At 40.2% G+C, this 12,744-nt stretch overlaps 1 protein-coding gene across 3 annotated transcripts in view; it reads right to left on the bottom strand.

Moving 5' to 3' along the window:
- Positions 1-7,757, bottom strand: part of SCYL2 (SCY1 like pseudokinase 2) — a 70,247-nt gene extending 62,490 nt beyond the window's left edge. The window contains exon 1 of one of the 3 annotated variants that reach the window (XM_047867219.1): positions 7,559-7,757. The gene's annotated coding sequence lies outside the window, so the exon portion shown is untranslated. Of the gene's footprint in view, positions 1-6,398; positions 6,417-7,453; positions 7,472-7,558 lie in introns of those variants that run through there. The other 2 variants (XM_047867221.1, XM_047867220.1) reach the window with 2 other exon arrangements.
- Between the last annotated feature and the right edge of the window lie 4,987 nt (positions 7,758-12,744).

Here is a 12,744-nt window from a genome sequence, read left to right as displayed (position 1 = left end):
GCACTAGTTTATATCTAATTTTCTCTGTTAATTTAAATTGTGTTGATGTAAATATGACCTACTTTCTTCCATGACAGATTTGAAGTATCTATAAACAGAAATAGAGACTCACTTTCCCTTTTTAATTTAATGCATTTCTATAAGCAGTTAGAAAATGTTGCTGTTGGCATTATGAAAATATTTATTGCATGCCAAGTTGTTCTCTATGAACATCTGCTGCTGATTTTGATGGGGGAGGTGAAGGGACATAAAAGCCCTATTTAAAACCTACATACCCATTCCTCTAACTCTGCCTAAATCGCTACGTATTATATGCCATGTGCTGGTTATACACTGGAAATGCAGATGTAAATAGAAACACTTCTCTCTTTAGGGACTCAGTCCTGTAGCTAACTCAAAACTGCAAAGGTTTACAGCAATTAACAAGACATACGTGCCATGCTCCAGGAGAGGAGCAAGACCATGATGTGATTTGAGAACTACAAATAGCTCAGTATGAAAACAAAGGATATTTTCAGAGGTAATATTCAAACTTGAGATGCCCATCCATCATCCAAACAGAGCCAACACTAGTGTGTGTACACATGATGAGAACAGACATGGAAATTCACCTGGTAAATTATTTAATATTTATTGAGTACCCACTGTGTACGTGATACCATATAAGAAAGTGGGGGAGAAAGAAGGAAAAATAAGCCATGAAAGATCTTACCATCAAAGGGCCAAGAGACAGAGAAGTAAACCATCCATAGCATTAGCCTACAGTGATAAAATGCTACAGAATACACATACAAAGTCTTACATAGCAAAAAAAAAAAAAAAACAAAAAAATCAAAAAACAAAACAAAACACAAACAGGAACAGAGGGAAGGAAGTTTTCCCAAAACAGTAAAGCAAAGCTAGAGATGTCTCTAACGGTGAATAGGAATGAACTAGGTAGAGAATGGGAGAAGTGTAGGAGTAAAGACAAAGAGTAAAAACAAAGCAGTTCAGATAAAGCTGGAGGAAACAGGGAAGTATGGCAGAAGAGACTTATAAAAGCCAGTTCACCAAGAGCAATTAGTAGTAAGCAATCAAGCTATAAACCACAGAAGGGTTTCAAGCATGAGTAAGATCAATCACTCTATCAAGCAAAGTGAAAGATATACTAGGAGTGGAAGGAGGGAATCTGGCAAGACTAAAGGGAACATCAGTGTAATGAACTACATACATAGTGAGGGATGATATAATTTACAATGTATACAAAGCAAGAAAACAAAGAAAAGGACAAGGACACTTGGAAATAAGGACAAGGAAGATAGGGAAGAGATGACAGGAAGAGGGGATGTTTCAAAGGTGTTAGTTATATGGATGCTTATTTTATAACTACATATTAAACTTTGCTATGCACTTTTACATACATCAAATTTTAAACAAATTTTAAAAGAGGGAGAGGTTGGGGTGCTGGGTGGCTCAGCTGGTTGAGCGTCCAACTTTTGATTTCAGCTCAGGTCATGATCCCAGGGTCATGGGATCAAGCCCCATATCGCTCTGCACTGAACATGGAGCCTGCTTGGGATTCTCTCTCCCTCTGCCCCTCTCCCCTACTTGCTCTCTCTCTTTCTCTCTCTCTCTCTCTCTCTCTCTCTCTCTCTCTCTCTCAAAAAAAAAACAAAAAAAACAAAAAAAACAGAGGGAGAGGTTGCTGAAGTAAGATAATAGCAGTAAGGAAGGAAAAGAAAGGAAAAAAAAAACAAGTACGAGTTAGAACTAAGCGAACTCTGTGACCAATTAGATAAAGGAAAGGGACAAAACTAGGAATCCCAATCAGGTCTCCCATTTCAGAGTCTAGGTGGAGAGTGAAGCCATTCACCAAGGCTTATAAGACTTACAAGAGATAACTCTGTTTTTGAGAGGAAGAATTCAATTTTTGACATTTTGAAGTTGAGTTGCCTGAATGACATTCACATGGAGATAGATCTAGTAGGTTTTTAGATATATAGGCCAAAACTTAGAAAAAAAGTCTTGACTGAAGACTAAACTTTGGGCACCATGAGCTTATAAAGCAGTACAGTAGTTAAGGCTGTGAGCTTGAAAAAGGTTGCCAAGGAGAGCTTTTAAAAGAAACCTTGGGAATGCAAGCTTGGTGCAGCCACTCTGGAAAACAGTATGGAGGTTCCTCAAAAAACTAAAAATAGGGGCGCCTGGGTGGTGCAGTCGGTTAAGCGTCCGACTTCAGCCAGGTCACGATCTCGCGGTCCGGGAGTTCGAGCCCCGCGTCAGGCTCTGGGCTGATGGCTCAGAGCCTGGGGCCAGTTTCCGATTCTGTGTCTCCCTCTCTCTCTGCCCCTCCCCCGTTCATGCTCTGTCTCTCTCTGTCCCAAAAATAAATAAACGTTGAAAAAAAAATTTTTTTTTTAAAAACTAAAAATAGAACTACGCTACAATCCAGCAATTGTACTACTAGGCATTTATCCAAGGGATACAGGGTTACTGTTTCAAAGGGACACATGCACCCTCATGTTTATGGCAGCACTGTCAACAATAGCCAAAGTATGGAAAGAGCCCAAATGTCCATCGATGGATGAATGCATAAAGAAGATGTGGTATATATATACAATGGAGTATTACTTGGCAATCAAAAAGAATGAAATCTTGCCATTTGCAACTATGTGGATGGAACTGGAGGGTATTATGTTAAGTGAAATTAGTCAGTCAGAGAAAGACAAAAATCTTATGACTTCACTCATATGAGGACTTGAAGAGACAAAACAGATGAACATAAGGGGAGGAAAACAAAAAGAATATAAAAACAGGGAGGGGGACAAAACAGAAGAGACTCATAAACTGAGGGTTTATGGAGGGGTCGTGGGAGGGGGGAAGGGCTAAATGGGTAAGGGGCAGTAAGGAATCTACTCCTGAAATCATTGTTGCACTATATGCTAACTAATTTGGATGTAAATTAAAAAAAAAAAAAAAGAAAGAAAGAAACCTGAACCCGGGGCAGCTGGGTAGCTCAGTAGGTTAAGCGTCCAACTCTTGATTTCGGTCAGGTCAGAATCTCATGGTTCATGGGTTCAAGCCCCACATCTGGTTCTGCACTGACAGTGTGGAGTCTGCTTAGGATTCTCTCTCTGCCCCACCCCTGTTCACACACTCTCTTTCTTTCTCTCAAAATAAATAAATAAACTTTAAAAAAAAGACCTGAACTTAAATGAGATTTTGAATTATTAGCAATATTCCTCTGACATATAAGTAAACTAGAGTCCAAATATCCTTTTTCTTAAAATGTTAGCTTTTCAAATTTTCACTTGATTGTTGAATAAAGAAAAATAGCCAGTATTTTTTTCAAAAGATAGTTACAAATGATAGAAATATCCATTCATATAAGCCATTTCCCCTTGTATACCATTTAGTAGAATACATGTGAAATTCACTCATCTTTCCCTCCTGAATCCAGGCAAAATAAGATTTGGGACAACTTAATTATGATTCCAAGATTATATCTCTCTGTATCTGGCTCAGTCATCACTTGGTTGTTGGTAGAACTAGAAGGTAAATCTGCTGTAATACCAGATTTTATAAGCAGCTGGCAGAAAGTGGGTTGACTGTTACAGCACCTGATGTACAGGTAGCTGAAAGGAATTGGCAATTCTTTCAGTTCTGCCTACTTACAAACTCTAGATACAGCAGGAATAGAGTAGGTAAAATTAGATTTAAACTTAAAAAAATTCCTACATTTTCAAGTAACACAACTGCCAAGAATCCCTTACTTCCCCAAGAATAAAATATCAAAAAGTAGAATTAGCTCACACTTATGTTGTAAATACTGTAATGCAAATTTAAAAGTTACTATAATTACATCTGATAATGAAATAAAGTTTAGTACTTGTTAGTCTCACGGCACCTAGCAGAAACGAGACTTTCAATAAGCACAAAATAATACACATTGACCACTAGTGAACAGTACAAATAAATACCAATGAACTCAAAATAGTTTGCTTTATTCGTTAAAGAAGCACAAGGGTCTGAGATTTCTCTCCATATAAATGCCTGAATATAAAAGAATACCACTTATACAGTGATTTATACAGTTAGGTATTCGTAAAATGAAATTTTGTAATTCAAAATAAGAATTACATTAACATGACACAAATGCTTTTGGTAAAATGATTCATAAAATTTGAGAAAAAATGTCGTACTTACACTCCCATATGCAATGTGTATCTGTTTACATCTAAAGTAAGATGGTTCTGAGATATATTCTTGAAATACATTTTTTTCTTGTGAGAACACTCAGAGATCACTACAAGCTTTAAAAAGATATCGTTTTCAAAAAAAAATGATTGACACTATTCTTTAGCCTTTCCATCATGGTTAATCCTACTCAGAAAACAAAGATTACACAAGCAGAGTACAATCATTCTCTTTACAACTACAGAAAGTATCTAATTATTATCAGTTGAGCTAGAACAGATTACTTACAGGAGACAAGCTGATTTAGGAAAAACATAAAACACTAAAGAGACTTAGGAATGAACAATGATGCACACATCTGTTCAACAAATTAGTGGTTACCTACCAGGTAGAAAGCACCATACTAGGTACAGTAAGAGAAACAAGAAGTAAAACATTCCATCACTATTTACAAACTTAAGACCACTGTACAATAAGCCTTTGAAAACAACATAAGAAATTACAAGGCAATATATGTTTAAACATCAAATCAGCAATTTAAACAGTAAGATCTGAGGAGAGATTGCATCCAATTCTTGTGAAGGCACTTCAACCCCATGTACTTAGTGTAGTTTTTACTACAGGAAGTCAAGCAGATTCTTGAAATTACCATAATTTCAAAAAAGTAGCAGCACTGGGGTGGCAGCATCTCACTATTCAGCCCCTTCAGCTAGAGAACGGGGAAAAGGAATAATCAGGTAGGAAATTAGACTAAATGACCACTAAGGTCACTTTCTTACGTCTACAGTTCTTTCTTGATTTAAGAATATACAAAATCTGAAATACAATGGAGTAAAATGTGTGAAAACTGAAACTCATAAAGCACTGAACTGTTGTCTAAGGCAACAGTTTTCAAACTCTGATGAACATCTAAATTCATCTAATAACATCCAAAGGACTGAATAATTTGTTAATTACATAGATGCCTATCTACCGTCTCAAACCTTTGGAATCAGAACCTATAAATGTGCAGTCAGGGCAGCATTTGTATTTTGAGCAGCTCCTCAGGTGTTCTGATGCACAGTGTGAGAATTAAATGTGATATGACTAAGTACACAATCTTCAGTGGCAAGGAAACCTGGGTTCAAATGCCTGTTCTAATACTTACTAGCACTGTAACCACCAACTACCTCCCTAACACTATTTCTAATCCATAAAAAGGGGGAAATGCCACCCACATATCATGTGGTTGTTCAGAGGATTAAAGATGATGACACATAAAATGTTTAACACAATTCCTGGCACATTTAGTAAGCACTGAATTCATTCATTCATTCATTCATTCACTCATTCAACAAACATTTATTAAACACACAGTATCAGATGAGAAACATCTCATTAATTTATTAAGTATTAATAAATATGGCAACTCTGCAATGGGGTCACGTGAACATATAATTATGAGACTCTACCTTAACCAGGAAAGTCTTCCCTGAACCAGGAAAGTCTTCCCTGAACTGGATGAAAAGGAAAAGAAGCGCACTTCCAAGCAGAGGAAGCATCATAACCAAAAGCCATGTACCTGAAGCAGAACAGAAAGAACAAGGTGACTAGGGGAGAAAGGAATGCCAGAAAGCACTGTGGAGATGAGGTTCAAAAGGCAACTGGGAGGCCAAACAGGTTGTTAAGGATGTTAGTTTCTCTTAAAAAACAATGGAAACCACTGAAGGGTTTTAAACATGAAGACAATGTGATTAGATCTGCATTCTGAAACAGTCACTCAGTCTGGTGTGGAAAACTACAGAGCAGGCCACAGAAAATACAAGTAGACCATAATGAGGAAGCTGGTTATACCTCAGATGAGAGATGATGATGGCTGGAATGAGAGTACTAGTAGTGACGATGAAGAGTGGACACATTCAAGAAGCCAAATTAACAGGACATCAAGAGAGAGTGATATGAGTCATGAGAGACAGGAAGATGTCATACTCTACTCCTACAAAAAAGGGATGGATGATGAAGCTAGTCACTGAGTTAAACACAGTAAGAGGACCTATTTTGGGGGGACGGGGGGTAAATAATGAATTTCAAACATGTGAGTTCGGTAGGTATTCCTAATGATAATTGATTTGTTCAGAAGTATTCTATGATACATGTCTGTTTCTGTTGCATGTTTACGGATCTTAGAAGACTAGGTTTCAGCATGTGTGTAAAGTGGATCTGAAAAGAATGAAGGTCCTTACCTTCCATTAGGTTCCTTTCCTTGACAACAATCCTCCAAAAGTTTCTTTTACGACTAGTTTAAAAATGACAAACCATATTTAAACTTTAAAATTAATATTTTTATATTAAAGAATAAGACAAATGCCAAACCAAAAAAAAAAAAAAAGCCTGTAAAGAAGGAAGCTTCAAGTACCTGACTTTCAAGCCATTACCAGAATACAACTGGCTTTTAAAGTGACAGGCAGGTCTGGAGCATTTTCGTTAGACTATGTTAATTTTCCGGAATGGAGAGGGATGCAAAAGCTACTTTAAAAAATTATTATTCACAGAATCCAAATTGTAAAAAAAAAAAAAAAAAAAAAAAAAAAAAGTCATCATACAAATAATTCCTGAATTTGATCTACAAAAAACTAGTTTGCACTTACAATTTTAAGTCACTATTGACACGGCACTTTTAAGTGGCTCGAGTGCAGTGTGTCATGAAATGACTGTCATAAGGGCTGACCTGACAGTACTGGTATGTATTCAGTCGGATCCCAAGAAGTTTTTGCAAGCTTTACGGATCTAAACCTTCCTCCACCCTTTCTCTCCCGCTTAGAAAAAGAAGAGTGAGGGAGCCACCGAGGGGAGTGTTAGTCTTCGCAAACACCTGCCCCACCCACCTCACCCACAATAACCTTCCGTTCCAGAACTAGAGCTACTGTCTGAAAAGGACGCCGGGCCGTAGGGCGCTGTTTGGTAACCCAGGTAATGAGGTGCAGACCTCAGAACTGACTGGAGCGGTCTCACCCAGTCGCGGAGTAGTATCCAATTTCCCAAAAGGGAACCAAGATCTCCACCACGGAAACCCGAGCTCCAAGGCCTGAAAGAGGGTTCTCCCTCCCACAGATGGCTCCGGCCCCGGTCTCCCGTCGCCTCAAGGCCTCTTCGGGGAACTCGGGCCTCTCGGATCCCCTCCCCGGAGCTCGCCAGTCCCCCAGCTCGGCTACACACGGGCGTCCACCGTCCCGGCCCGCAGCCGGCAGGCCCGTCACCAGGCAACAGTCACCAGCTCCAAGGGCCTTGGGAGGCCTACCCCGGGTGTGGGTCCTTCCCCGTTCCCTCCTTGCTGGCCTAGAGAGCCCAGATGGGAGTGTGGCAGGTGAAGGAGATCGCCCTGTGCCCGTGGGCGGTCACTCACCTCTTCCCTCTTTCCCGGGAGGGGCGGTGCTGGGGCTCGTTTCCCCCGCCCCCCCAAACGCTTCCTGGCTGCCCCTGCTCAGCCTCAGAGCCTTGCCGCGGCCGCCGGCTTACTCCATAGCCTTCTCCACCCGCGCGGCCTCACAGGCTGGAGCCGGAGGAGGGAAGGGGGAGGGGAGGGGAGGGACTGGGGAGGAAGAGTACGGGAGGGGGAAGAAGACCGAAAGACCAGCCGGCCAGGGCATGACGTCACTTCCGTCAGGCTTGGAGGGGCGGGGCCTACGCTCCCTGGGCCCCGCCCACCGAGTGCCAGGTGGGGGCGGTGTTACGAGCTAGGGGAGGAACCCGAGCGCTAGCTGACGGCGGTCCTTTTGACTCCGCGATTCCGGAGCCTTGGCAGCCGGAGTAGGCTTCCGGGGCCAGGACCGAGCGAGCAGAGTTTCGTTAGCCCTAAAGGTGGCTTCTGCCGGAAAAGGAGGACAGGTAGCCCTGTAGATACTAACCAAATATGTTCTGAAGGGAACGGCAGCTGAGAGGAGCGGGTGGTTTGGACTTGCCTCCTGAGGGCCAGCCCTTTCCTGACCCCGCCCCTTTCTCAGCCCACCTGCTGTCTGGTCCGCGGTGAAGAATCGCTCGCTATTCGGCTTTTTCCGGAGCTACTCTGCCCAAGGTGTCCACGAAAGCAGTGCTTCACAAACATGAATATGCACACGAATCATCTGGGGACTTTGTTAAAATGTAGTTTGGATTCAGGGATTGGGTCTGATACTCCGCATATCTAGTAAGTTCCCAGATGACGCCAATGCTGCTGCTGGTCAGCAGGCTGCACTCAGAAGAACAAAGGATTAAAGTACGAGGTGGCATCAGGAGAATTATTTTCTTAACCTAGACTACTTATTTAATGAAAGTTAGAGAAGCAGATGGCCACACCCTTGTCTGCACCGATCATAGACTCCTAGCCTTTTCCACCCCACTCCACCCTACCCCCGTCCCTACTCGCCCATCACTCCCTGGTCCCCTCTTCCTCTAATTCCTCCCTTTCCACTATTCACCCCCTATCCCCTACTCCTGTCTCCGCATTGTCCACAGGGTCTTGGGCTAATATTTCAAGGATAGACAGCTTCTGTTACTAAAGGCATTTGAAGGTGATGGACTTTTTTTTTTTTAATTTTTTTTTCAACGTTTATTTATTTTTTTGGGACAGAGAGAGACAGAGCATGAACGGGGGAGGGGCAGAGAGAGAGGGAGACACAGAATCAGAAACAGGCTCCAGGCTCTGAGCCATCAGCCCAGAGCCTGACGCGGGGGTCGAACTCCCGGACCGCGAGATCCTGACCTGGCTGAAGTCGGACGCCCAACCGACTGCGTCACCCAGGCGCCCCGAAGGTGATGGACTTTTATTTCTGTCATTTTGTCATAAACATCAGACTATTATGCAAAATTGGGCATCCTGTTTCCAAAGGAGGAGAGAGCTTAAATTCTTGGATTCTAACAACAAAAGACCTAGAAACAACAATCTAGATGTTTCAACTTATTCCATTATCATTCTTAAAATTGTTTAATTAAAAATTTACTGGGGTAGGGGCGCTGGGGTGGCTCAGTCGGTTAAGCGTCTGACTTCAGCTCAGGTCATGATCTGGTGGTTCAAGCCCTGCTTCCGGTTTTGTGCTGACAGCTCAGAGCCCAGAGCCTTCTTCCATTTCTGTGTCTCCCACTCTCTCTGCCCCTCCCCCGCTCGTACTCTGTCTCTCTCAAAAATAAATAAAACATTAAAAATTTTAAAACAAAAGAAAGTTATTTTAAAATTTTTACTGGGGTAGAGAGGAATGAGGAGTGACTACTAAGGTCTGAGGTTTTTTTTTGAAGTGATGAAATGATCTGGATTTAGATAATAGTGATGTTGCACAACTGTGTGAGTGTACTGAAAAACCATTGAATTGTGCATTGTAAAAGGGTGGATTTGGGGCGCCTGGGTGGCGCAGTCGGTTAAGCGTCCGACTTCAGCCAGGTCACGATCTCGCCGTCTGTGAGTTCGAGCCCCGCGTCGGGCTCTGGGCTGATGGCTCAGAGCCTGGAGCCTGTTTCCGACTCTGTGTCTCCCTCTCTCTCTGCCCCTCCCCCGTTCATGCTCTGTCTCTCTCTGTCCCAAAAATAAATAAACGTTGAAAAAAAAAATTAAAAAAAATAATAAATAAAAGGGTGGATTTTGGGGTGCCTGGCTGGCTCAGTTGGTAAAGTTCATGACTCTTGATCAGGGGGTCGTGAGTACACACCGATGTTGGGCATTAGCGCCTACTAAAAGATAATAATAATTAAAAAATAAAAGAAATAAAGGTGAATTTTGCAGTATGTGAGTTTATCTCAATGAAAAATTTTACTGTCTCCAATTAATTGAACAAAGTATGTATATTATTTAAAAGCCCACAAATAAATAGAATAAAAAGTGAACATCCTTTTTCATTATAAACCTACTTCCCAAAGGTTAATAGTTTGAAGGTTAGCCTTCTATACCTTTCCATTTATTTACATATACTTGTATGTAATTCAAGAATTCATTTATATATAACTAAGATGATGGTATACACATTCTCCAAAAAAACTAGCAAGTTTTTTTGGTTTTGTTTTGTTTTTTTCTAAATTTTTTTTTCAACGTTTATTTATTTTGGGGACAGAGAGAGACAGAGCATGAACGGGGGAGGGGCAGAGAGAGAGGGAGACACAGAGTCGGAAACAGGCTCCAGGCTCTGAGCCATCAGCCCAGAGCCCAACGCGGGGATCGAACTCCCGGACTGTGAGATCCTGACCTGGCTGAAGTCGGACGCTTAACCGACTGCGCCACCCAGGCGCCCCTGTTTTGTTTTTTTCTATCTAATGAAATCCTTCCATGCTATAAATCTCATTCTTCCAAACTGGCTGTTAAATATTCCACAGTGAGGCTATGACATAATTTATTTAAATGTTCCCCAAGTGATGGACATTTTTATTGTTTTCAGGTTTCCGTTATTTCTCACAAACTTTTTTCTTACAGATCAACTGGCAGATAAATCAATTAGTTTTATTCAGCTGCTTGCCCTAGATCTCTTTCATGAAGGGCTTGCCATTGGTCAAAAAAGGCAAAAAGAAAAAGAAAAGAGCCTCATGAAGCCACAGGTCTGTCATAATTAAGACTCCAATGTGTGTGTGCATTCCTTTTAAATATTTTCTTAAAAAAGTATTATTCAGGGGTGCCTGGGTGGCTCAGTCAGTTAGGCGTCTGACTTCGGCTCCGGTCATGATCTCACAGCTCATGAGTTGGAGCCCCGCATCAGGCTCTGTGCTGACAGCTCAGAGCCTGGATCCTGCTTTGGATTCTGTGTCTCCCTCTCTTTCTGCCCCTCCCCCACTTGTGCTCTGTCTCTCTCTGTCTCTCAAAAATGAATAAATGTAAAAAAAAATTAAAAAGTATTCTTCAAGATTAAGTATAGCTAGTCATCATGTAATATTAAGGCTATATAAATTCACATAATAATGCATTTGATATCAGTAAAGCAAGTTCCTAGATTTACTCTGTTTTTATTGGCAGACAAACATGGTGCAGGGTTAGTAAATAAATTACGGTTTACATAGGATGGGAGGAGAAGAAACAAGAGAGACACTGGCAACAGATATGCCACACAAAAGCATAAGGTTGTCAAAACTGGGAAACTTACATATTTTTGTGTAATCTAAATTGTAAGAAACCTGTTTATTCATTTTTTTCTTTTCTTTTCAGGATGCTCTAGTCCTTTCAAGTACTCAGCTATGGGATGATATTATTCACTCCCTTCAGACTCAGGTGGAAATAAAAAAAGAAGCATCATTGACAAACATACAAGAACTGTTTTACTGGCTCTGATGCTATTGATGTAGCATCAAGTCATCTTATGCAAAACATGTGCTTAAGTAGTAATGACACCTCTCCTCTTAAAGGAGTTTGTCTTTCCCAAGTTCTAACGAATCATCAAGTACTTGAACCAGTAGGAATGAAGCTACTGAAAAATGAAAAGGAACTCTAATTTGAAGATTAAAACAGTAGTCCCAACAAGTTTCTAGGCAATAAATCATCATATATATATATATATGTATATGTATATATATATATATTTATATATATATACATATACATATATATATATAAATATATATATAAATACATATATATATATATATATATTTTGCAAAAGAAAAAAGCATGCTGGGAATGGGTTAACTGATGAAATAAGAGCAAAGAAATATTTAAGGTTAGTGTTAACCAAAATACTATAATATATTGTATTTAGACTCTGACAGAACAGTCTTCATTGAGTTAAACTTCAATGTTATACTTTCCATTTTATTCAGAAGCCAGTAAAAGAAAAGCTGTGTAGAAATTAATCTATGTCCACGTCTGCTCTAAAACTGCTGTGGAAGACATTACCACATAATTTTTTTCAGAATTTATAGAAGGAAAAACTTTTACCTTCTTTGATGAATTGTATGCTTTATAATTTTGAAACATGACTTAGCCAAAGTAAAAAGAGCCAACAGTATGTGGGAACTCAGAACAAAAGTTTTCTATTCAATCATTGCAAAAATGTTAACTTTACATTTAGCATATATTCTTTCTCTTTATTTACAACCCTACTTGGTCCTCTTTTGGTGATATCCTATTATCTAATAAATGTATTACTTGTGTTTTTTATTTTTATCCCCATGAAATCCTTTGTGAAAATAGGGAATGTCTAAATAAGTTTCAATAAGTTAAAACATATATTTGAAATTTTGATCCCTTATACAATATAATAGAAAAGTCCACATATTATTTCTTAACAGACCAGGAGATGAAATGATTTGGAATCCTATAGCACAAGAATTGAGGAACTTGGGTCATCTGGGTGGCTCCATTAGTTGAGCATCCAACTCTTGATTTTGGTTCAGGTCATGATCCCAGGGTTGTGGGATTGAGCCCAGCACCAGGCTCTGAGCTAAGTGTGGAGCCTGCTTATGATTCTCTTACTCTCTCTCTCTCTTTTTCTCTGCACCACCTCCATCCTCTCTCAAATTAAAAATAAATAAAAATAAATAATTGAGAAATTATCCATACAGTAAGTGGAAATGTGGTTATACCTCCAAATATCACAAATCTGTGACAAACCTGTTCTCTCACTTTCAAAAGAAGGTAATTTCATT

Source organism: Prionailurus viverrinus, chromosome B4 (genome assembly GCF_022837055.1).
Source record: "Prionailurus viverrinus isolate Anna chromosome B4, UM_Priviv_1.0, whole genome shotgun sequence".
Taxonomy (NCBI): Eukaryota; Metazoa; Chordata; class Mammalia; order Carnivora; family Felidae; genus Prionailurus; species Prionailurus viverrinus.
Note: the sequence above shows the minus strand (reverse complement) of the source record. Positions and strands in the feature narration are given on the sequence as shown.